Raw genomic sequence first — 25,754 nt, forward strand, 5'->3', positions numbered from 1 at the left:
CAAAACCTATGGGATGCAGCAAAAGCCGTTCTAAGAGGAAAGTTTAGAGCAATACAAGCCCACCTCAGGAAACAAGAAAAAGCTCAAATAAACAAGCTAACTTTACATCTAAAGCAGCTCGAGAGAGAAGAACAGACAAGACGTAAAGTTAGTAGAAGGAAAGAAATCATAAAGATCAGAGCAGAAATCAATGAACTAGAAACAAAGAAAACCATAGAAATGATCAATGAAATGAAAAGCTCGTTCTTTGAAGAGATCAACAAAATTGATAAACCCCTAGCCAGACTTATCAAGAAGAAAACAGAGAGAGGACTCAAATCAATAAAATTAGAAATGAAAAAGGAGCAGTAACAACGGACACCACAGAAATACAAAGGATCATAAGAGACTACAATATGCAACTAAATGCCCATAAAATGGAAAACCTAGAAGAAATGGACAAATTCTTAGAAAAGCACACTCTTCTAAGACAAACCAAGATGAAATAGAAAAGATGAATGGACCCATCACAAGAACTGAAATTGCAACTGTGATTAAAAAACACCCAACAAACAAAAGTCCAGGACCAGATGGCTTCACAGGGAAATTCTACCAAACATTTAGAGAAGAGCTGACACCTCTCCTTCTGAAACTATTTCAAAACATTGCAGAAGAAGGGATACTCCCAAACTCATTCTGTGAGGCCACCGTCACCCTGGTACCAAAGCAAGACAAAGACTCCACAAAAAAAGAAAACTACAGGCCAATTTCACTGATGACCATCAAGGCAAAAACCCTCAACAAAATACTAGCAAACCGCATCCAACAATACATTAAAAGCATTGTACGTCATGATCAAGTGGGATTTATCCCAGGGATGCAAGGGTTCTTTAATATCTGCAAATCCATCAGTGTGAAACACCACATTAACAAACTGAAGAATAAAAACCATATGATCCTCTCAATAGATGTGGAAAAAGCCTTTGAGAAAATCCAACACTCATTTCTGATAAAAACCCTTCAGAAAGTGGGCATAACGGGCACCTACCTCAACATGACAAAGGCCATAGACGACAAACCCACAGCAAATATCATTGTCAATAGTGAAAAGCTGAAAGAATTCCCTCTGAGATCAGGAACAAGACAAGGATGTCTGCTCTCGCCACTACTCTTCAACAGAGTTCTGGAAGTCCTAGCCACAGCAATCAGAGAAATGAAAGAACTAAAAGGAATCCAAATTGGAAAGGAAAAAGTAAAACTATCCCTATTTGCAGATGACATGATACTGTACCTAGAGAATCCTAAAGACTCTTCCAGAAAACTGTTAGAGCTCATCCACGAATTTGGCAAAGTTGCAGGATACAAAATCAATACACAGAAATCAATAGCATTTCTATATACTAACAATGAAAAAGGAGAAAGAGAAATTAGGGAAGCAATCCCGTTTACCATCACATCCAAAAGAATAAAATACCTAGGAGTAAACCTACCCAAAGAGACAAAAGACCTGTACTCTGAAAACTAGAAAACCCTGATGAAAGAAATCAACGATGACACAAATAGATGGAAAGACATACCATGCTCGTGGATTGGAAGAGTCAATGTTATCAAATGACTATACTCCCTAAGGCAATCTACAGATTCAATGCAATCCCTATCAAATTACCAATGACATTTTTCACAGAACTTGAACAAAATATTGTAAAGTTTGTTTGGAAGTACAAAAGACCCAGACTAGCCAAAGACATCCTGAAAAAGAAAAATGGAACTGGAGGAATCAGGCTCCCGGACTTCAGGCTATACTACAAAGCAACAGTCGTCAAAACTGCATGGTACTGGCACAATGACTGACATATAGATCAGTGGACCAGGATAGAAAGCCCAGAATTAAACCCATGCACTTACAGCCAACTCATCTATGACAAAGGAAGCAAGAACATACAATGGAGAAAAGACAGCTTGTTCAATAAGTGGTGCTGGGAAAACTGGACAGCCACATGGAAAAGAATGAAATGAGAACACTCCCTACCACTATACACAAAAATAAACTCCACATGGATGAAAGACCTAGATATAAGACCAGACACTATCAAATTCCTAGAGGAAAACATAGGCCAAACACTCTCTGACATAAACGACAGCAACATCTTCTCAGATCCACCTATCAGAGAATTGACAATAAAAAGAAATATAAACAAATGGGACCTAATCAAACTTCAAAGTTTCTGCACAGCAAAGGAAACCCTAAACAACACAAAAAGACAACCCTCAGAATGGGAAAAAATCTATGCAAGTGAATCAACTGACAAGGGATTAATCTCCAAAATTTATAAACACCTTCTGCAGCTCCACACCAAAAAAAAACAAACAACCCCATCAAAAAATGGGCGGAAGATCTAAACAGACAGTTCTCCAAAAAAGACATACAGATGGCCGAGAAACACATGAAAAGATGTTCAGCGTCACTCATTATTAGAGAAATGCAAATCAAAACCATGATGACATACCACCTGACACCAGCCAGAATGGCCATCATCCAAAAGTCTACAAACAATAAGTGCTGGAGAGGGTGTGGAGAAATAGGAACCCGAGTACACTGCTGGTGGGATTGTAAATTGGTGCAACCACTGTGGGAAGCAGTATGGAGATTCCTCAGAAAACTAAACATAGAACTACCATTTGACCCAGCAATGCCACTCCTGGGCATCTATCCAGAGAAAACCACGACTCGCAAAGACACATGTACTCCATTGTTCATTGCAGCACTATTTGCAATAGCCAAGACATGGAAACAACTTAAATGTCCATCAACAGAGGAGTGGATCCAGAAGATGTGGTACATATACACAATGGAATATTATACCGGCATTCTTAGCAACATGGATGGACCAAGAAACTATCATGCTAAGTGAAGTCAGCCATACAATGAGATACCAACATCAAGTGCCTTCACTGACATGTGGAATCTGAAAAAAAGGACAGACTGACCTTCTTTGCAGAACAGATACTGACTCACAGACATTGAAAAACTTATGGTCTCCGGAGGAGACAGTTTGGGGGGTAGGGGGACATGCTTGGGTTGTGGGATGGAAATCCTGTGAAATCAGATTGTTATGATCATTATGCAACTACAGATGTGATAAATTCATTTGAGTAATAAAAAAACAAAACAAAAAAAAAGGAAATAAAAAAAGAGCAATAAAATGGTATAATTTATTTTGATTCTGTATTTTCTTTATATTTTAGGATTGCAAAGACTAATTTTGTGACTCACATTCAACAACCTCGCAGGAAATTTAGTTATTTAAATTTGCTTTTACGATTACTTTTACCAAATTCTAAGTGTACACAAGTTTTATATTCAAATAATTTAATATATAAAATTTGTGAAGTTAATGTTAAGCCTTTTGTTTTTGAAAGTATAATACTTTTATCCTATTAACATGACTTAATAATTAAGTATAAATTATTTTTATGTCTTTATGAGTTATACTAACGCTTACCGATATTAATTGAACTAGAGATTGAACAGCTTAGAAGTGAACACACCGTAAGTTACAAAAGTGAATTTATGGTCTGTTATGCAGCAGAGGGGGAATGATTGTTTATTGATTAGGAGTGATCTTTCTGTAATACATGTATCAATTATGGAAGATGCTTTCCTTTGCAAATATATATCCATTAAATCATCCATTCAAATCAATAAGCAAGTATTGACTAGTCATGTCCAGACATGGGATATATATCTAGTATTTCTAGCTAAAAAGTATTTATAGTACAGTATAGACTTAAAGAGTTAAACAGGAAGTTTTCATGGTGATAAGTCCTGAGATAAAGACAAACAGAGAGAAGATGCTTCTAAATACCAGATTTGAGAGTTATTGAAGGCTGGAAGAAGTAAAGTTTAAGTTGATGCATGAAAGTTAAAGTTAAACAGTGCGGAGTTTCCATTGTAGCTCAGAGGTAACGAACCCGACTAGTATCCATGAGGATGTGGGTTTGATCCCTGGCCTCGCTCAGTGCATTAAGGATCTGGTGTTGACATGAGTTGTGCTGTAGATGGCAGAAGCGACTCGGATCCTGCATGCTGTGGCTGTGTCCTAGGCTGGCAGCTGCAGCTCTTATTTGACCCTTAGCCTGGGAACTTCCATATGGCATGGGTGTGGCCCTAAAAAGCAAGAAAACAAAACAAAAAAAGAAAACAAGTTAAGTAGGGCTAACGTGACAAAACCTTTCTGCTGCCAATTCATTTGAGTAATAAAAACAACAACAACAAAAAAGTGGCCCTAAGTGAAAGTTTAAATTTAAAGTGAAGTTTAAATTTCTATCTTGATTCATTAAAAATAATTTGTTTCTAATCCTGAAATTATAATTTAATACTATCCCAAAACACAGGAGTATTTGTGAAAGTGCACATTATGAAAAAAGTAAAGGTATTAAGTCAAAGACAGTTTAGATGTTAAACCAGTGTTATTAACTGTGGATACTTGTTGAAGAGAATAATAAGAATTAAATTGTAAGATCTCTGTTTGGTGCCATCACCTTAAACAATGTTGAACAGTCATTCTTGTAAAAAAAACATCATTGCTTTCTCCTATTCTTTTCAAACTCTGTGATATTTTGTAGGAAGGAGTGGAATTAGATGGCTGTTACTCCAGTTACCTGCCAGGTCATTCACTGGTTTGAGGAAGAAGTAAGGGTGGTCATAGGTCTACAGACCCTCTATACTAAACCAGGGTACATACAGCACATATCCACAATTATTTTGCTTTCAGATATCACATTGTCTCATTGTGAAAATTTCTCTGTCTAACTGAATTCTTATAGCCCAACTTAATACCTCCCCTCATTGTGTGAGAACAGAATCTGATATATATTTCCTAGAAGAAAAATATCGCCATGAAAATATGTTTTTTTTTTAAATTAAAAAATTGGCTCCTGGAAGCAAATTAATCATTCTTTTCTCCCGATAGTAGAGAATTTTTGTTATACAAAATGATGTTAGCTGTCATTAGAAGGAAAACAGTATCATAGCACTTGATACTGTATTTATTCTGTTATAAGCACAACTGTTAGAGAAAATCAACTACTTTTAGGGAAGAAAATAACTATGCTTGAAAACATTGTATACAATGTTAAATATTGTGTTTCAGTGAGATTAGCAAGCACCAAATAGCAACAGTGAAGAAAAAGCCACTGAAATTCTCAGCAAATAATCCGCCATTCTCTGTTTCTGTATCTGAATATTATCTGCTCTAGCTATCAGGAAGAGGTTGTCAATCAGCTCTATTGCTGGAATGAAGGAGTAGATGGTACAGTTTAATTTTATTATGGAAATTGATTTGCATCTTTGATATTTCTTGATTGAAATCTTTCCAGGTAATGGCATTGAAGAAGACTCATAAAACTGCCATGACTGGGGTAATAACTATTATTATGATCAAATTTAATAAAAAAAAACTTCCCTACAATATGGGAACTATGAATAATTCATAAAAACGGTTGCTTAAAATGTGATAGAGAGGAAAAGACTTGTAGAAAAAATCTTAATGTATCCAGACAGGGATGATAATTGGTTTTTGCAAATAATGAATACTTCATGTACAAACCAAGACTAACAAGGCTAGAGGAGAGGACTCCACACAGATGAAATAATTCTGCATTTTTGATTTTTACAAGATAAGAAGAATGGGTGGATTTTTTTTAAAGAGCAATCATAAAATGTATACTTAAAAAATATATTTTAGAACACCACAGTCTTCTTTTAAATAAATAATGACTTGAAGAATATTTAGAATAGTCTGCATTCATGTTTGTGAATGATCTATGAGAAATGAACATTTATCCTAGTGCTCTACTTTAGCATTTTCCCATCTATATTATTTAACAGTAGCAGAGGCCTAGAAATCCATGTCATCCCTAAAGAAGTTGCACAAAATCAATATTGGAACAATATATGTTTTGAAAAAGAAATTTCAAAATGATTGTTTTTACTTATTTGATAAATGGAATTTTTATATGCATAATTATATCTCTAGCTATAGTCAATTTTTTAATTTAAATTTTATTTCAATTTAATTTTATTTCTTTTAACTCTGTTAATCTCTCTGCTTCCTGCTTTTATTGGCTACCATCTGGTGGAAAAAAATTGTAATAGCAGAAGAAGGTTAAAATATTTGTAATAAAACAAAGGTTTTAATTGTAAATATGATTGCCATATAACACTGTTGACATGGGTAGTAAGCTTGTTAATACAATCTTGTTCTTATCACACTCAGTTCCATTATGATTATGACTGTTCAACTCTTAAATATTTGGAAGTTTATATTTAATTGTTTATGTATAAAATAGCTATCATATTTTAATGATTTTTAAGATAGGGGCCGATTTATTGTAATTATGTCAGTGTAACCAGGACGTCCTTGCTGCCCTTGACAGACTTGTTTTACATACATTGTTTCAGCGTAATTATTGCTAGTGTCCACTTTCATTCTCAAACTATTCTGCTGTAGCAGATAAAATGTATAATGATTCTGTTTTTAATCAGCAACTAGCATGGTGCCTGTGCACATACTGTGCATTAGATATTTTTAATTTTTTTCAGTATTTTTTTAAGTTTTTTTCCCACTAATGTTAGATAGTTTGGGCATAAATTCTCTCATTTTGGAATTCTTTATGAAGACATTAAGAAAGTAAACCTTGGAGTTCCCATCTTGGCTCAGCGGAAATGAATCTGACTAGTATCCATGAGGACACAGGTTCGTTCCCTGGCCTCACTCAGTGGGTTAAGGATCCAGCATTGCCGTTAGCTGTGATGTAGGTTGCAGATGCAGGTAGGATCTGGCCTTGCTGTGTCTCTGGTGTAGGCCAGTGGCTACAGCAGCTCCAATTCGATCCCTAGACCCTTAGCCTGGGAACCTCCTTATGCCGCAGGTGCGGCCCTAAAAAAAAAAAAAAAAAAAAAAAAAAAAAAAAAAAAAAAAAAAGTAAACCTTTACTTTTGAATCAAAAATGTAATAGTTCACCAGTCACTTCATATCTTAATATTTTAGAAGTATGTTGCACAGACTATATACCTTATAAAACCTGCAGGTTTATCTTAAGCAGTTAATAAGTACAATGTGGAACACAAAGGGGTTCTTTGGTGATAAGCTTATAGTGTCTGAATACTGATCCCCTTGCACTTGTTAGTCTGTGAGCTGAAAGAATGATTTGACAGATACAGTGCATTACTAGGTACAATACATCTTTCAATTGAGGAAAAAAATTCTATAATTACATCACATATATGCAAATATGATGTATGTATGACTCATATTGTCATTTTGTTAACTATACCTTCTCACTATTCTGCATATAGCACTTCTAAAGATTAATCTCTTAAAGAAAGTGTTTATAAATCTCAAAATTTATTTGTATTTATACTATTTAAGTTTTAAATTTTAATCTTTAAAAATAATTCCAAATATGTTATTTATGTAATTTTTAATAACCCCAGAAACAACATAGACAAACTTCCCCTTTAAAAGAAGCAAAGGTTATATTCTAATCTGCTGTATACTTATTTCTTTATAAATTACAGTAATTATCTTCAAAATACTTTAATATGGCAACACAGTATTAAAATTTGTTGCAACTAGTTGAATTTAGCTATAATTAAATAACAAATTTTTTGTTCAAATTAGGATAAGAATTTTCCATTTCTCACTAAGTAATTTGTTACCCAGGCTGTTAAGAAAGAAAGAAATGTTAAAATATTCATGAGCATTTTTAATAATTTTGAAGCCTTAAGTTTTTATATTAAGAGTCTTACAAGAGGGAGTTTCCATCATGGCACAGTGGAAATGAACCCGACTAGTATCCATGAGGATGTGGGTTCGATCCCTGGCCTCGCTCAATGGGTTAAGGATCTGGCTTTACCATGAGCTGTGGTGTAGTTCACAGACACAGCTTGGATCCTGCATTGCTGTGACTGGTGTAGGCTGGCAGCTGTAGCTCTGATTCGACCCTTAGCCTGGGAGCTCACATATGCTGTGGGTATGGCTCTAAAATGTAAAAAAAAAAAAGTGTCTTACAAGAGGAAAGATGTAAGCTTAAACTGTTTTTTTAATAATACGAGGATATACTTAATGATGTTAAATAATAAAGATGAAATGTGTTCCTTCATGTGTGTGTAATATGAAAACATTTCTTCCATGTAAGAAACTCTAAGACTATATATGTATATAAAATCTATCTTCTCATTCATATATGTCAGAAACCATATATATTTTTCTTTTTAATATGCATTCAAGCAGCTTTCTCAAACCACATAATCTGCCCCTTTCAGGTCTAATATTTTGCAACAAAGAAGTTCATATATTTATCAATAAGATATATTGGAAAACAGTTGATGAAATAAAATTTAAATCATATTAAAATAATTTATAAAACCCATAAAAGATAGCGCTACATAATAGGGTATAATAAAGGAAAAGCCACGTAGTCTTACTTATTCATAAATGAAGTACCCAACCCCCCCCACAGCCTAGGTTGTATTTATAAATACATATTTCATATATATATATGTATGTATGTTCACATATGTGTTCATATATATATATATATATAGTTATAAAAATAAAATTATATGTCATATGGATATTTTTAATGTACTCATACTACTTTGAGCATTTCTCCTGAATGATAAATGACTTTGTTAATGTCAAATACCTTAGTTTTACAGTAGACTTAGTAATATTCTATATTGAGATAAGGATTCTCTCTTTGGATTATAATTTTTTATATTTCAGTGCTATTTATTCAAACACATGAAAAGAAGGAACTTATAAGGTGCATTTAATGTAAAATAATAATTCATAATTTTATTCCAATGGTTTATGGATGAGACCTTTGAATAACAAAATATTTCCTTGACTGGATCATGAATATTTGCACAGAAAACTCTGCTGAGTTGCTTCAAGTTATTAGCTCTAAAATACACCTTTTATCTATTCATTTCAATATTATGTGTATTTTTGGTTTAAGTCTAAAAAGAGAAATGCATAAGATAAAACATAGAGTGATAGTGAAAATTGTGGTAAACTTGGTTTTGATTAAGCCTATTTTTAAACTTTATTAGGTTAACCATTTATATATAAAGTTATTGCATTAAACATGCTTGCTATATACAGTTTCTATGACAACTAAGAAGCTAGCAGATTATATTGATTCATGCAGGATGGTTACCAATTTATTAGGCCTAATTATTGTATTAGAATGACTGGAAATAATAACTGTAAAATAACTGATAATATTTCACTATTTTAATTATTCTTACACTTCCTAGGATATTTGTATGCTTAAAATATCCTTATGCTAATAATTGGAGAAGGCAGAATTAGAGACTCTAAAGTACATATTAAGCTAATGAAACTAGACAAATACAGAAATTATGATCTGAGCTTAACAAACCAGATTGATTTTTATTTGATATTAGAAGGGAAAAAATATTTACCCACAAATCCATATTGAAAAATCATCCCAGAACTTCCAAATAACGAAATTTAAAAATAAATAAGCCATGTGTTCTAGTTCAGGTTGCTATAACAAAATACCACACAAATTATTTGTCACAGTTTTGGAGGCTGGAAGTCTGAGATTAGGGTGCCAGCATGGCTGGCTAAAGATCTTTTTCCAGGTCAGAAGGGGTGAGCTAACTCTGTGGGGTCTTTTTTCATAAAAGTACTAATCACATTCATGAGGGCTTTACCTTTATGACATAAGCAATTTGCAAAGACCTAATCTCCTAGTACCATCACATTGTGTTTTAAGAATTCAACATAAAAATTTTGAGGGCTACAGAACATTAAGACTATAGTAACATGTTACCATATTCTTTATCATTTCCTCAAAAAGCATCTTTTCTATCTTAAATTACTTTTAATTAAAAATTTTCTTTGGAAGTTAAATTTATGGAATTATGGTTCTTTACCCACTGTATTAAAGGACTCTAAAAACATCTAGGTGGTTTTCTTTTTTAGAGGTTACGGATTGGGGTTGAAGAATTTTGCATTGCTTATATAAATTGCAAAATAAAATAATACTATATACTTTTGGCTTTCAGAACCATGGTCATTAGCAAGAACAAGCGCCTTACAAAAGGCAACAAAAAAGGAGCCAATAAGAAAGTAGTTGAGGGAGTTCCCATCGTGGTGCAGTGGTTAACAAATCCAACTAGGAACCATGAGGTTTCGGGTTCGATCCCTGCCCTTGCTCAGTGGGTTGAGGATCTGGCGTTGCCATGAGCTGTGGTGTAGGTTTCAGACACGGCTCTGATCCCACGTTGCTGTGGCTCTGGCGTAGGCCGGAGGCTACAGCTCCTATTTGACCCCTAGCCTGGGAACCTCCATATGCCGTGGGAGTGGCCCTGGAAAAGACAAAAAGACAAAAAAAAAAAAAAAATAGTTGATCCTTTTTCTAAGACATATTGGTATGATCTGAAAGCCCTAACTAACTGTATTCAATGTAAGTAATGTTGGAAAAACATTAGTCTCAAAAACTCACAGAATCAAAATTGTATCTGATTACCTCAAGGGTAATGTTGTTGAAGTGAATTTTCAGATGTTTTTGCTGATCTTCAGAATGGTGGAGCTGTACCTAGAAGATTCAAGCTAATTACTAAGGATGTTCTAGGCAAAAACTGCCTGAACAACCTCTATGACATGAATCTTACTAGTGACATAATGTGCTCTGTGATCTAAAAATAACAGATCATGGTTGAAGCTCATATTTGAGATTAAGACTACCCATGGTTATTTGGTTCATCTGATCTCTCTAAGTTGTACTGAAGAAACATAACAGCTAGATTCAGAAGACCTGTAAGCTCAGGACCACAGGTCGCCCAAACCCAGAAGAAGGTTATGACCCCAGAGTTGTGGACAAATGGCTTGAAAGAAGTGGTCAGTGAATTCAGTGCAAAGAACATTGGAAAAGATATGGAAAAGGCTTGCCAATCTATTTATCTTCTCCATGACTTCTTTGTTACAAAATGCTGCAGAAGCACAAGTTTGCATAGGGAAAACCAATGGAGTATCATAGTGAAAGTAGTAGTTCTGAAATGGTACCAGGGGTGAGACAGGTGCTAAAGTTGAGCAAGCCGGTGGGTGTGAGACACCAGCTTGAGAGTTTTAATGGTGACAAATACAAAGTCTTATGAAGAAAAAAAAGGTGTAAATTCAGTTTAGAAAAAAGACTTGAACTTGCTTAAGAGCACACATTCTTTTAAAATAATCCTTGGAAAGTCAGATTTGCCATTTTCAAAGAATTGTAAAATTCAGATTTAGACAAATGTCAAGTTACAGGCTACTTTTCCAATTTCTCTAGTGAAATGTGATAAAATATTTTAATGTACTTTTGTTTATTCATATTTTCCTTTATGTTTAGTAATTTCTCTGTAACAAATTCCTCTCTACCTAGTGAGACTTTCCTCTACACTGATACTTAATATTGTATAGCTTCACCTTCTCCATTTTAAAGCTATCTCTAACTTTTATATGTGGTGAGAAAGTAAATTTGTTTTCTTGTCATTTCAAATGCGTGTGTGTATGTGTGCATACATATTTTGGGGGCTCTGATAAGGTTCCAGTTGTCAATAAACGTACACTGTTCTTTAGTTGTGCTCTTTCGCATACAATTTAGAATCAGCTGGTCAATTTCCACAAAATGTCTTTTGAGATTTGCATTAGAATTACATTTATTCCATAGCTCTATTCAGTAAAGATTTACCTCTTTATATATTTATTTAGTTCTTTAAAATCTTTCAATATAATACTATAAATTTTTACTTAAGTTTTTATAACTTTGTTGGATTTATTCCTGATCATTTTATAGTTTAAATCCTATTAATGGGTACATGCTATGAAATTATATTTCATGTTGTTACTGTTTATAAAAATAGAATTGATTTTTTTATAGCGGTAGCATATCTGAAGTCTTAATAAACTTACTGAATTTTATGTTAGCTCTAGTTTCTTCTGAGTTTTCTAGGTAGGTTTATATGCTTCATAAATAACTTAATCATTAGTGGTGATAATGAACTACTTTGTTCTTGATCTGGAAGGAAATCATTATAATATTTAATCATTGTACAATATCTGATGTAATTTGTTGGTATCTTTTAGTGTTTTAATTAAACGTTCTGTTCATAGTTAGCTAAGAATTTTTACTATGAGTGTACGTTATTCTTTTTAGGATACTGATTTTATGCTTCTATTGAAATGCTTTTTTTTCCATTCAGTAAGCTAAAATATATTGTTTCTAACATTTAGTTGATCTTGTATTCCTGGGGTAAACTCCCCTTGATGATGGTAAATTACATTGTTTACATATTCCTGGATTATTCTGTATCAGATTTTAAAGCATTTATTTATTTTTGTATGTTCTTGTGGGACTGCTTAGGATTTTTTTCTTCTTGATTCAACTTTTAGAAGTTTGATATTTCATAGAATTCATTAAATCTCAGTTATATAATTGGGCAACATTTTCATAGCCTCTAATAATTTTTTAATATCTTCAGTATTGGTAATTATTTTTTAAAATTTTGACTATTGTTCCATACATTTTCTTAATTTTCCAGAGTTTTTTCAATATTATCAGTTTTCAAAGAACAACTTTTTATTTTTATTTATTTATTTTTATTTTTTGTTATGATCTTTTTAAATAGTTATTTCCCAAACAATTTTTTTTCCCTACTGTACAGCATGGTGACTCAGTTACACATACATGTACACATTCTATTTTCCAACATTATCACGCTCCACCATAAGTGACTACACATAGTTCCCAGTGCTGCACATCAGGATCTCATTGCTAATCCATTCCAAAGGCAGTAGTTTGTATCTATTGACCCCAAGCTCCCCAACCACCCCACTCCCTCCCTCTCCCCCTTGGCAACCACAGGTCTATTCTGCAAGTCCATGATTTTCTTTTCTGTGGAAAGGTTCATTTGTGCCTTATATTAGATTCCAGATATAAGTGATATCATATGGTATTTATTTTTCTCTTTCTGACTTACCGCCCTCAGTATGAGAGTCTATAGTTCCATCCATCTTGCCGCAAATGGCATTATTTGGTTCTTTTTGATGGCTGAGTAGTATTCCATTGTGTACATATACCACATCTTCCTAGTCTAGTCATCTGTCGATGGACATTTGGGTTGTTTCCATGTCTTGGCTATTGTGAATAGTGCTGCAATGAACATGCAGGTGCATGTGTCTTTTTTAAGGAGAGTTTTGTCTAGATATATACCCAAGAGTGGGATTGCTGGGTCATAGGGTAGTTCTATGTATAGATTTCTAAGGTATCTCCATACTGATCTCCATAGTGGGTGTACCAGCTTACATTCTCACCACCAGTGAGGGAGGGTTCCCTTTTATCCACACGCCCTCCAGTATTTGTTATTTGTGGACTTATTAATGATCGCCATTCTGACTGGCGTGAAGTGGTATCTCAAGGTAGTTTGATTTGCATTTCTCTAATAATCAGGGATGTGAGCATTTTTTTCATGCGCTTGTTGGCCATCTGTATATCTTCCTTGGAAAACTGTCTATTCAGGTCTTGTGCCCATTTTTCCATTGGGTTGTTGGCTTTTTTGCTGTTGAGATGTGTAAGTTGCTTGTATATTCTAGAGCTTAAGCCCTTGTCCGTAGCATCATTTGAAACTATTTTCTCCCATTCCATAAATTGTCTTTTTGTCTTTGTGGTTTCCTTTGCTGAGCAAAAGCTTGTCAGTTTGATTAGGTCCCATTGCTTTATTTCTGCTTTGATTTTTGTTGCTTTGGGCGACTGACCTGAGAAAACATTTGTAAGGTGGATGTCAGAGAATGTTTTGCCTATGTTCTCTTCTAGGAGTTTGATGGTGTCTTGTCTTATATTCAGGTCTTTCAGCCATTTTGGGTTTATTTTGGTGCATGGTGTGAGGGTGTGTTCTAATTTCATTGATTTCCATGCAGCCATCCAGGTTTTCCAGCAATGCTTGCTGATAAGACTGTCTTTTCCCCCTTTTATGTTCTTGCCTCCTTTGTCAAAGATTAATTGACCATAGGTGTCTGGGTTTATTTCTGGGTTCTCTGTTCTGTTCCATTGGTCTGTCTGTTTTGGTACCAGTACCACACCATCCTGATTACTGTGGCTTTGTAATATTGCCTGAAGTCTGGGAGAGTGATGCCTCCTGGCTTGGTTTTTGTTCCTCAGGACCACTTTGGCAATTCTGGGTCTTTTGTGGTTCCATAGAAATGTTTGGATTGTTTGTTCTAGTTCTGTGAAAAATGTCCTGGGTGATTTGATAGGGGTTGCATTGAATCTGTAGGTTGCTTTGGGTAGTATGGCCATTTTTACAATATTCATTTTTCCAACCCAGGAGCATGGGATATCTTTCCATTTCATTCCATCTTCTTTAATTTCCTTGATTAAGGTTTTATAGTTCTCGGCATGTAAGGCCTTTACCTCCTTGGTCAGGTGTATTCCTGGGAATTTGATTTTTTGGGGTGCAATTTTAAAAGGTGTTGTTTTTTTTTTGTATTCCTTTTCTAATATTTCATTGTTAGTAGAGAGAAATGTGAGTGATTTGTGAATGTTCATCTTATATCCTGCTACTTTGCTGAATTTGTTGATCAGTTCAAGTAGTTTTTGGGTTGAGTCCTTCGGGTTTTCCAAATATAGTATCATGTCCTCTGCATACAGTGACAGTTTTACCTCTTCTCTTCCTATTTGGATGCCTGTTATTTCTTTTGTTTGTCTGATTGCTGTGGCCAGGAGTTCCAGTAGTATGTTGAATAACAGTGGTGAGAATGGGCATCCTTGTCTTGTTCCAGGTTTTAGTGGAAAGGCTTTCAGCTTTTCTCCATTGAGTATTATATTTGCTGTGGGTTTGTCATAAATGGCTTTGATTATGTTAAGGAATATTCCCTCTATACCCACTTTGGTGAGAGTTTTGATCATGAATGGATGTTGGACTTTGTCAAATGCTTTTTCTGCATCTGTTGAGATGATCGTGTGGTTTTTTGACTTTTCTTTTGTTAATGTGGTGTATGACCTTGATTGATTTGCATATGTTGAACCATCCTTGTGAACCTGGGATGAATCCCACTTGGTCATGGTGTACGATCTTTTTGATACATTGTTGGATTTTGATGGCTAAAATTTTGTTGAGAATATTTGTGTCTATATTAATCAAAGATATTGGCCTATAGTTTTCTTTTTTGGTGGTATCTTTGTCTGGTTTTGGAAGTAGGGTGATGGTGGTGTCATAGAATGTCTTTGGGAGTGGTCCTTTTTCTTCAACCTTTTGAATAAGTTTAAGGAGGATGGGCACCCGTTCCTCTATGTATGTTTGGTAGAATTCACCTGTGAAGCCATCTGGTCCTGGACTTTTATTTGTAGGGAGTGTTTTCATGATGTATTCAATTTCATTTCTAGTGATTGGTCTGTTCAGATGATCTATTTCTTCTTGATTCGTTTTTGGCAGGCTCTAAGTCTCTAGAAAGTTGTCCATTTCTTCCAGGTTGTCAATCTTGTTGACATACAGTTGTTCATAGTATTCCCTCATGTTTGTTTGTATTTCTGTATTATCTGTTGTGATTTCTCCTTTTTCATTTCTGATTTTGTTTATTGGGGTTTTTTCTCCCCTCTTCTTGGTGAGTCTAGCCAGAGATTTGTCAGTTTTGTTTATCTTTTCAAGGAACCAGCTCTTGGTTTTATTGATTTCTTCAATTGTTGTTTTAATCCCTATTTTGTTGATTTCCTCTTACATCCTTATGATTTCCTTCATTCTGCTAACTTTAGGCTTTGTTTGTTCTTCTTTTTCTAATTCATTTAGGTGTTAGGTTAAGTTGTCTGACCACTGTTATGAGTGGGGTATTAAAGTTTCCTACTATGATTGCATTTAGTCCATTGACATTTGAGGTAATTATTGATAGATATGTATTTCTTGCCATTTTATACCTTGTTTTCTTGTTGATTCTATGTTTCTCCTTTGTTCCTTTTTTTTTTTTTTTGGTTGGATGGTGTCCATTTATTTTATGCTTGAGTACTTTTCTTTTCAGTTTTTGTGAATGTAATGTTTGGTTTTGTTTTGTGGTTGTCCCGTTTTTTAAGCACGTTTAGCCCTTCCTATATCTGCTTGTTTTGCCTGATAGTCATATAGGCTCAGACACATCATTAAAATAAAAAAAAGAATCTATATTTTCTTACTTTCCTTCCCCATATTGTATGAGTTTAATGTCTTTTTTTTTTGAAACATCTCATCTTTAGATCTGTATGCTGGCATATTTAAGTGGTTGCTTTCCCATTGTGGTTTCCTCCATTCTAATTCTTCTTTTTCTCTTTTCTCTCTCTCTCTCTTTCTTTTTAATTTAGAGAAGCCCTTTCAGTATTTCTTTTAGAATGGGTTTAGTATTGCTGTACTCCTTTAGCTTTTGTTTGTTGGAGAAATTAATTTCCCCTTCTAATTTAAATGATGTTCTTTCTGGATAGAGTATTCTAGGGTGAAAGTTTTTTTCCTTTCAGCACTTTAAATATATCTTGCCACTCCCTTGTGGCCCGTAATGTTTCTGTAGAGAAATCAGCTGATGGGGGTTCCCTTATAATTAATGCTTTGCTTTTCTCTTGCTGCTGTTAGAATCCTCTCTTTATCTTTAGCTTTTGCAATTTTTATTATGATATGTGTAGGTGTGGGCCTATTTGGGTCAGCTTGTTTGGGGCCCTCTCTGCTTCCTGTATCTTGATATCAGTATGCTTTAGATTTGGAAAGTTTTCAGCCATAACTTCTTCAAATATATTTTCAATCCCCTTTTCTTTTTTCTCCTTCTGGGATTCCTATTATGTGTAGATTGGCCCACTTTATATTATCCCATAGGTCTTTTATATTGCTTTCATGTTTTTTAGTTTGGTTTTCTGTCTGCTGTCCTGATTGGGTGATTTCCATTATTCTATCTTCCACATCACTAATTCGTTCCTCTGCATTATTCATTCTGCTCTTTATTTCCTTAAGCTCAGTTTGTATCTCTGCAAATGAATTTTCTAGTTTTTCTTGGCTCCTCCTTATATTTTCTAGTTCCTTTCTAAAGGAATCTGCATCACTGTTCGTATCCTCTCTTAATTCCTTCAGTGTTTTCAATACCTCCCTTTGAACTCAAGTCTGTCAGACTGCAGAGGTCTGTTTCATTGTTGTCTGCTTAGGTGAACTCTCCTGTTGCTTTAACTGGGAATGGTTTCTGTGCTTCTTCATTTTGCTTGAGTTTTTCTTTTTCTGTGAGTTTGGGGAAGCCAAACTATAGTCTTGTAAGGCTACTTCTATGCAAGAATACCCCTTTGTATATTGGGAGAGGTTACTGTTTATTTTTGGTATGGGAGTTTGAATATTTGCTGTCTCTTTCTTTGGTGTAAGCATGCTGTTTTTCTCAGGATGCTTAGTGTGTTTTCAGGGAGAAGGAGGCAATGGGTAGGGCCATCAGTCATTGCCTGGTCATTGGACTCTCAATAGCAGCAAGGACCTGCAGGAAGGTGGCACAGGCTACTCCTAGTTGCAGGGCCCTGGGAAGTGGTAATAAGCTCTAGACAGATTTTCAAGGTGACCAGAGAATTTGTTAGTAGCAACAGCAGGGTGCGTGAGTTCCCAGGGGAGTGAGATCAACCACAGCTTGTATTTGATTGCAATGCCCTCCTCTGAGGTGATTGAACTGCAGGTGTTGCCTGTTCAGAGACCCCTTTTGGGAGCAGACCACGACCATCTCTAGATTCAGTGATAACTGTGATGGTTTGCCCCTGCCACCTGTAGACCATGCATGAAGAAACCCGTCTCATTTAGCCCACATTGAGGTGTTGTAAAGGGTGCTCCTAGTTGCAGGATCCTGGGAAGTGACAGAGATTAGGTGTGCGGGTATTGCCTGGAGTGTTTGGCAGTGGCAGAAGCAGGGCAGGTGTGTTCCTGGGGGTGTGAGAGCACCAGCAGGTGGTGTTCAGTCACAATGCCCTCCTCTGTGGTGCCCTTTAGGTGAATGGGGCTAGAAGTGGTTTTGTTCAGATATCTCTAATGGCAGTGGGCCACGCCCACCTCTGGAATCAGGAATAACTGTAGTGGTTTTCCCCTGCCACCTGCAGACCATGCAAGAAGCACCCTGTCCCACTTGGCCCATGTAGGAGGTGCTGCTCCAGTTGCTCCTAGTTGTAGGGTCTTGGGAAGGGATAGTGACCAAGTGTCTGGATGTCACCCAGAGCGTTTGGCCCTCTAGCTGCAGGGTTGGGTATGTTCCCAGAGGAGTGAGAGCAACAGCGTATGATGCTTGGTTGCAATGCCCTCTTTTTTCTTCTTTGGCAACCCCTGAGGTGACTGGGGTCGATGGTGGAGCCCACTCACAGGCCCCCAGTGGTGGCAAGCCATGCCTCCCTCTGGCCTCTGAGATGACTGCAGCAGTCTGTCCCTGCCACCTGTGGATCATGCAAGAGGCACCACTTCACACTTAGCCCCCTTATGCCCTTAGCCCACACAATAGTTGCCTGGCCACCGGTAGCCTGCACAATAAGTGTCTAATCTCCCCTAAACGAGCAAAAGCCTTCCTTCATGTAGCCTTTGCAGAGTCACCCCACCCTCTAAGCCTGGGGATATGCACATGCTCCAGCACAGGGAGATTCCTATGGCGGCCTGTCCCTCCTCTCGCCCTCCCCAACAATGGCACCTTGCCTCTCCTGTGGGTCCGGACCTTCTCCTGGGTTCCCTCTGCTGTGGTGCTCCCCTCCTTAGCCCATGGTGCACTGCTCCTTAGCCCCTCATGCCATCCCCACTTCTCTCCCCAGGACTGACCTCTGAAGCCTGAGTCTCAGCACCCAGCCCCCACCCGAGCGTCTCAGGCTTTGGTGTCCTAGCCGGTAGTTCAGATGATCTATGCAGCTCTCACTCTGCTTTGCTGCTCTTAATCCAGTCGCTGCACTTTTCTCACAGCTTTTCTCAGTGACTTTGAGGTCCCGCCGACTCAGCTGATCTTTCATTAGTTAGGTGGCTTCCCAGGAGGTGGGTACCTTTTCTCCTTCACGGCTCCCTCTTGGGAATGCTAGTGCCATCCTGATTCCTTTTCTCTCTCTCTTTTTTCTTTTGTTCTATCCAGTTATGTCAAGAGTTTCTTGCCCTTTTTGGAGGTTTAAGTTCTTCTGCCAGAAGTTGATGTTCTGTGTGAGTACTCTTACATGTAGATGTGTTTTTTTGATGTGTTTGTGGGAGAAGTTGTGCGTGACCTCTTACTCCTCTGCCGTCTTGCTCCTCCTCCCCCAAAGAAGAACAACTTTTGGGTTTGTTGATCCTACTGATTGTTTCTCTGGCTTCTGTTTTATTCATTAAAAAGTTTTTTTTGAATATTTTCTTCCTTCTCTGCAGATTCATATTCATTCTCATTTTTCTATCTGGGTTGCAGATTTTTTGTTGATGATTTGCAGAGGTGCCTTTTATATTCTAAATATTCTCATTCTGATTTAGATCAAACAAATGTTTTCCCAACCTTCCATACATGCTAATTTTGATTTTGGTGTGCTTCATTGAGGAAAAATTGTTAATTTTGATGTATTACACTAATCATTTTTTGTTTTGTTTTATAGCTTGTCTTTTTTTTTTTTTTTTTTTTTTTTTTTTTTTTTTTTTTTTTTTTTTTGTCTTTTTAGGGCTGCACCGGTGGTACATGGAGGCTCCCAGGCTAGGGGTGGATTCGGAGCTGTAGCTGCTGCCCTACACCCAGCCACAGCAACTTGGGGTCCAAGCCGCCTCTGCCACCTACACCACAGCTCACGACAATGCTGTATTCTTAACCCACTGAGCAAGGCCAGGGACCAAACCCACATCCTCATGGATACTAGTTGGGTTTGTTAACCACTGAGGCACAATGGGAACTCCTATATTTTGTCTTTTGAATTCTTGTGTGATTATTTCTTTGCTATTACCCTTATTCCTTTGTCACAAATACAAGCCCCTTCATTTATTTACTTTTATAACTTTTCAAATTTTATCTTGGCATATTTTATTTAATCCCTTTTGCACTCCTTTGTTTGTAGGCTTAAATAACAAGTTTTTACTTTTCTCCATATGGTGAGCAGCTTACCTCAATGTCTGTGGGCAGCATTTCATTTCATCACTGATTTGTGCTGCCAGATTTATCCTGTGTTAATTAGATCTCTACTATATGTGAGTCCATTGGTAGCATCTCTGTTTAGTTCTAATAGCCTATGTTTCTCTTATAAGAAAATGGTGATTTTTATTTCCATGAGTGTGCACTCTGCCTTACTGTGTGATAGGTTAATCAGCATTTTTACTTTCCAGGTTTAGGTTTACTTAGTTATTTGTATATTCTTACATACAACTTTTACAGTATCAACTTTTAAAAAAATCCAAATATCTTAAAACATATTTTAAAATAGTTGATTCATGACTGGAATATATGTAATTTATATAAAATGGATATCTGGATCGTTACTGAATCTGCTGATACTGTCTCTTTGTTTTCTTGAGAATCATATATAATTGCTTTTTGTATATTATCAGTTTGCAAGTTTATAAATATTTGTGGTATATTCTAATCATTTTTTAAAAAATAATATTTGATGTACATATATTGTCTCTATTTTTTTATCTTTTTTACACTGTAGGACAACTAAGATAAGGGAACTATTATCATTTCAGTACATTCAATAATTTACCTTGGTCAGGGCTGGATTGCAGTTTTGGGAAGACTTTCATTTCACATTTATTTACAGGTGTGTCTTTATCAGTTTTCTAAATTATTGGATTATGAACCTCTTAATATTCTGTCTTTTCAGCTATGAATATTTGCAGGAGTTTGAAGGTTTCTTCAAACCAGCTCTTCAGCTACTTCCCCCATATAATGGCATAAATAGGCAGATGCCTAAAGAGAAAATAGTACTACTGTGCTTAAGGCAGTCTCTTTCTCCAACAGGTCTTTGTTTCTTGAATCAGGCAATAATTGCATGAGAGTTTATTCTGTCTTTTAGGAACTTACAAAATAACTCTTCAGCCCTTCACCCTGTCCAGAGAATAGCCAGATAGCAGTTATTTCATGAGGAAGCATAGTCAGGTGGTTGAATGGTTGAGGCCCTACAGGTTACTTCTTCTGGGTATGCTGCTGAAAAAAAGAAAAGAGAGAGAGAGAAATTGTTATTTTCTCTTTCCCAAGGACTCCTAGCTTAAGCTTACCCCGGTCTTAAGCTAGTGTTCAGGATCTGCAGATGCCCCCAGGAGTGAAATGTTTGGAGATAGTTTGGCCTGAGTGATGAGCACACACATAGACAATGGCAAGACCATAATGAGAACAGACATTTGACCCACAAACTCTGCCGCAGACAGTCCAGAAAGTCAAATCAAAGTCTCTGCAGCAATCGGCCCAGAACACTCAGAACTTAAACAATGACTACTGACTTCCCTAACTTTCCCCTCACTTACAACTTAGAACCAGCTGGAGGAAGCCAAATGTGCTCCCCAAACAACCACAAAAAATACCCCACTTATAGTTAGCCTGCCTCCAGCTTCCCCATCCTGATAGCCTCCAATGAAAGCATACCTACACCTTCCCCTTTGTTCCACCATAAACGTTTTCCACTCCCCTTCATGCGTTTGAATCTCTGCCAAATGCTATCATGGTAGTTGCGACTTGCTTCCTATAGCAAACACTCTTTTCATATGGTTTGCCCTTGTTTATTTCCAAATAATTCGTCTTGGGTTCTTTTCTCCCTGGAATTTTAGTTCATTTAAATTGTTCATATTAGTCTCTGAGGTTTTATTTTTAATTTATCTATTTTTTTTTCTGGTTTTGGTATCAGGCAGACTGATGTGTTATAACCTTTTGAATTTTTGCTGGGAGAAGAGGTCTAGATCAAATGTTCTTAAAGGAATTCTCAAAGTCTGAGACAGTTCAAGTGTTGTAACTGAGCTGGGTATTTAACTATATGAAGCTCAGCCACCATTGCATGAAGAAAAATTCTTCTATAGGCACAGAATGATGTCCTTGCTTCATACTTCCAATTCTTAACCACAGAGTATCCTGGGAATTATAATGGATGGTTTAAAGCAAGAGCTGGCAAATAAGGCCCTTAGGGAAAATACAGTTAGCTACCTGCTTTTGTAAATAGAGTTTTATTGGAACATAATCACACTTTTATTGTTTATACATTTTCTGTGGACTTTGCTTAAGTGTTGCAATGACAGAGTTGAATAGTTGTGACAAAGACTATATGGCCCATAAAGAGTAAAATAGTTACAGTCTGGTATGTATGTCACAGAAAAGGCTAGATAATTCCTAGTTTAGTGGACATTTTTCAGATACTGTGGTTTTTAGCTCTAGTCTTTCTGTGGATTTCATATTATAGTTTTAATCTCTTTCTTCATGGAGTTTATGCTTTTCTTTAAACACTCGAACATACTTAACAATGGCTCTTTTAAAGTTTTTGACTACTAATTACAACACATCTGTCATTTCAGCTTCTATGTTGACTAGGTTTTCTACTGGTCATGAATCTCATTTTCTTGCCTCTGTGTAAGTATGGTGATTTTTATTTTATTTCATTTATTTAATTTTTTTTTTTTTTTTTTTTTTTTTTGTCTTTTGAAGTCCTCACCCGTGATATATGGAGGTTCCCAGTCTAGCAGTCTAATCGGAGCTGTAGCTGCCGGCCTACGCCACAGCCACATCAACGCCAGATCTGAGCCAAGTCTGCGACCTACACCACAACTCATGGCAATGCCGGAACCTTAAGCCACTGAGCAAGGCCAGGGATCCAACCTGCAACCTCGTGGTTCCTAGTTGGATTCGTTTCTGCTGTGCCACGATGGGAACTCCAGTATGGTGATTTTTAATTGGTATTGTGAGAGTTATACTGATTGAAGTCTGAGCTTTGTTTTCTTCCTCTGAAGCATGTAAATATTTGGTTTAGTGAGCAGTTAGTTTAAGCTTTGTTAGCGCACTTCTAGATTAGTTATAAAAGTAGTTTAATTTTAATAAGAGTAATTTGGTTACAAGATTCATTAGGGCACATTTGGATTAACTGTAAGAAGTGGTTTAATGCTAAAGTGTGGGATTCCTAGGGTCTCTCCTGAATGCCCTGGATGTTTAACTATATCTCTCTACTATGCCTGGTTAGAATATGTATGTCTAACAGCCAGTCCTATTCAGTTCATGGTTAGTGCCTTTGTAGTTGTTTTCTATCTAGTAGTTATTCTTTGATCTGCTTCATAGAATCTCACTCTATCCGTGTGCAGTTTAGTATTCAACAGATTCAAAGGAATACTATGCAGATTTATGGAACTCATCATCTTTGTAGTTTCCTCTTATCTTGCACTCTACCTCAAATTTAAAGCCATTGCAGACTTTCTGAAACCTGATATTCATCTCTTCAACTCAGTAATACAGCTGTGCTCTGCTTTAGTTATTGCTCATTGCATTGCAGTATGGAAAGTTTCTCCAGGCAGAAAGCCAGGGTGATTGTAGTCTCATCAAGTTTGTTTTCCTTCTCTCAGTCTTATGCTGATAATAGTTATTTAATATATTTAAGTAGTAATTTAATTATTTATAATAAAATAAATAGTTGCTATCACTAACAATATCATGGCTTGGTGAGTGCTGATCTGCTAGTCCTATTAGAAAAGCAACACAATTAAATGATGAATTTAACAGGAATGCAAGGTGTTATGGGCTGAATTGTGCCCCCCAGAGAGTCCTATGTTGAGCTCCTAATCTCTAGTATTCAGATTGTATTTGGAGATAGGGTTTTCAAGGGACAGCTAAAATAAAATGAGGTCGTTAATGTGGGCTCTGATCCAATGTGATTTATGTCCTTATAAAAAGAGGAAATTAGGAGAGAGACACACAGAAGGAAGAGTGTATAAGGATATGGGGAAAAGATGGCCAGCCACCAACAAAATAGAGAAGCCTTAGAAGGAATAAACCCTGCCATCACTTTGATCACAGACTTCTAGCATCCAGAATTATGAGAAAATAAATTCCTATGGTTTAAGTCACCCAGTCTGTGGTACTTTGTTATGGCAGCCCTAGTAAACTAACACACAGCGTTACTTTCATAAATGCTAATAATTGCTAAGTAGTAAACTGATCTATAATAATCTGTCTGAAAATAAATGGGTGATTATAAAAATATTTAACTACTGGTAAGGCATAATCAGTACCAATCAATCAGAATGATGCCAACTATGTCTGAGTTCATTGGTTGAGTATAAATGCTGAATAAAGTGAATGAGATTAAATCTTTTAATGTAAATGTTCTGTATTCAAATGGCATGTCATATATGTTGTTATATGAGCAGATATATTCATTGATGATCTTTAAGGTATCTAAACTAATTGAAAGTGTGTGCAAAATTGTGGAACTTAAAGTTCTTACTTATTGTTTCTGGACATGTTTTTATAGCATTCATTATGTGATAATCAACATCTTGAGACCAATAACTTGAGAAATTCTGATCTATGCCTAGGTATAATAACATGCTGTAAGTTTAATGTTAGCACTTAACAACATAAACTTTATGTGAGTATATATTATAAAATTTTAAAGATATCTTCCTATATGAAATGAAGTTATTGCCTTTTTTAAAAAATAATGAAACATGATATTTTTAATGATGTGTGACTTCTAAACCATGTGATTTTCTAAAATGCGCTTTTAAAATGTTAGCCTATCAAAAAAAATCTATTGAAAATTACTATGTTCTCAGTACTAAGATAAATTAAATAATTACTAATTTAGATAATAGTGTTTCAGTTCTAATGATCCAGTTGGCCTACATACCTCCCACAGTTCTTGACCCATTAAGAGGGCTAACTCTAGGAAATGAGAGTTTTGGGCCAAGGTCACAATGTGGCAAGGTAAATAGTGTTAAAAGAAACAAGTAAACTGAAATGTCTAAGAGAAGAGGCTGAGAATTATGAGATGAAGTGCAAACCACAAATATTCCTAAAGTTCCAAGATGTTAATATGCTAGAGCTGTCTTAATAAAGTGTCACAAATTGGGTGACACAAACAACAGAGATTTATTGCATCACAATTCTGGAGGCTAGAAGTCTGAAATCAAGGTGTCAAAGGGTTAATTCCTTCAGGGCTATGAGGGAAGGATCTGTTTTAGGCCTTTTTTCTTGGCTTGTAGATAACTAGACTTTTCCCTGTGTTTTTTTCACATTCTCTCTATGCGTATGTATCTCCAAATTCCCCCTTTAATACAGACACCTGTCATATTTGTTAGAGCCTACCCTGATACCATTTTATACTGATTACTAATTAAAGACTATATCCTCAAATAAGATTCTGAGATATTGAGGGCTGGACTTCAGAATATGAATTTGTGGGGGGATTATAATTCATCTCATGAAAAAAGAAAGCTGAACAAGTGACTCAGAGGTTAAGAATTCTTTTTTCAGACATTCAGTTGTCTATTTGAAGTTCATTCCCAGTTATATTTAGGACAAGAACTGAAATGAGTTGATTTGCATTTAGTAGAAAACAAAATAGCAGTGGTTTCAAGAAGTTAGAAGTCCAGTTTCCTCCCAAAGGAAAGAAGCCCATTCTGGACTGGTCTTCATGGATATTAAGTACCCAGCTTCATCCTAATAGTCTATGAAGTCTTCTTGATGTCCATTATCCAGGCCACTTCATATTCTAAGAGACCTACCAGAGCTCTAAAAAATCATGGCTGCATTTTCAGACTGTTTCCCAAATAGTCGGGTCTCATTGAACAT

General features: G+C 36.1%; 1 long non-coding RNA gene and 1 pseudogene across 1 annotated transcript in view; both read left to right on the plus strand.

Moving 5' to 3' along the window:
* LOC106508831 (uncharacterized) overlaps positions 1 to 25,754 on the plus strand; it is a 1,163,285-nt gene that overhangs the window by 90,439 nt on the left and 1,047,092 nt on the right. The window lies entirely within an intron of this gene.
* LOC110259394 (40S ribosomal protein S3a pseudogene) lies at positions 10,089 to 11,142 on the plus strand (annotated as a pseudogene).

The sequence above is a fragment of the Sus scrofa genome, chromosome 1 (assembly GCF_054392235.1).
Source record: "Sus scrofa isolate SSC_HxYL_T2T_F1_AM1 chromosome 1, Sscrofa_HxYL_maternal_Yorkshire_Landrace_v2.0, whole genome shotgun sequence".
Classification (NCBI taxonomy): Eukaryota; Metazoa; Chordata; class Mammalia; order Artiodactyla; family Suidae; genus Sus; species Sus scrofa.